This window comes from Octodon degus, unplaced genomic scaffold (assembly GCF_000260255.1).
Source record: "Octodon degus isolate 3935 unplaced genomic scaffold, OctDeg1.0 scaffold00180, whole genome shotgun sequence".
In the NCBI taxonomy this organism is placed as follows: domain Eukaryota; kingdom Metazoa; phylum Chordata; class Mammalia; order Rodentia; family Octodontidae; genus Octodon; species Octodon degus.
In genome coordinates this window covers 1,670,389-1,671,407 of record NW_004524756.1, presented here as the reverse complement: position 1 = coordinate 1,671,407, position 1,019 = coordinate 1,670,389, and the positions used below count along the sequence as shown (strand labels likewise).

At 46.6% G+C, this 1,019-nt stretch overlaps 1 protein-coding gene across 1 annotated transcript in view; it reads right to left on the bottom strand.

Moving 5' to 3' along the window:
* Mgarp (mitochondria localized glutamic acid rich protein) overlaps positions 1-1,019 on the bottom strand; it is a 14,534-nt gene that overhangs the window by 749 nt on the left and 12,766 nt on the right. The window lies entirely within an intron of this gene.

Below are 1,019 nucleotides of genomic sequence, written 5' to 3'. Positions count from 1 at the left end.
GACCAGCCTGGGCTACAAAAGAACAGGGAAGTGGAGGAGGGGGAGGAGGGAGAAGGGAGGGAGAGAGGGGAGGGGGAGGGGGAGGGGAGGGAAAAAAGAAAACTATGCAGCAGGGGCAAAAGAGGCCCTCGGTGTCCCCTCAGCGGGTCCATTTGTGCGACTAGCTCCAGGATCCCAGAGACTGCTAGTCTCTGCTGGCTCTGGGCTGGGAAGGGGCCAGGGAGATGGCTCAGTAGAATAAATGCTTGCCTGGCAAGTGCAAGGGCCTGAGTTCAATCTTCTCCAGTTCTGGAAAAGGAAAGAAAGCAAAGCAAAGCAAAGCGAAGCAAAGCGAAGCGAAGCAAAGCAAAACAACATGTGGGAAGGGTGACAGTGGAAATACTCAGCATTAGGTTTAAGTGCCTGCTCTGAGCTGCTTAGAGAGACCCTGTACCTAATAAAGAAATAAAATATTTTTTAAAATTTAAAATGCTTTTACATGTCCTAATCAGGTACAAAGGGGGTGGAAATAGCCACCTTAGTCAATTTTCCGTGTGAATTAGACGGGAAGTGGCCAAGTCATTAGCTGATGACTCAGAGGAAATCACTGATCCTCTCCCAACCGATGCTGTTCTTTGTGAAAAGCATGTGAATGATCCCGGCCTCACCCGGCTACTGTGAAGGTGAGTGAAATACTGTGTACCAGCCTTCAGACCAACAAAATGCCTGTAAATGCTCTGTTTTATTAATAGTACAAGTAGGGCTGGGGAAATAGCTCAGTAGAATAAGTGCTTTCCTGGTAAGCACAGGATCCTGAGTTCAATCCCCAGTACCACAAAAAAGAATTAATAGTACAAGTAGCCATGTCGTCAACGTATTGGTTGTTTTTTGTTTTTTTGAGACAGGGTTTCACTATGTAGTCCAGGTTGGTCTCCAACTCACTGAGATTCTCCAGCCTTGGCCTTCCCAGTGCTGGAATTACAAGCCTGCACCACCATGCCCAGCAATATTTATTGATGATATTGTTTCTTTATTTAGTT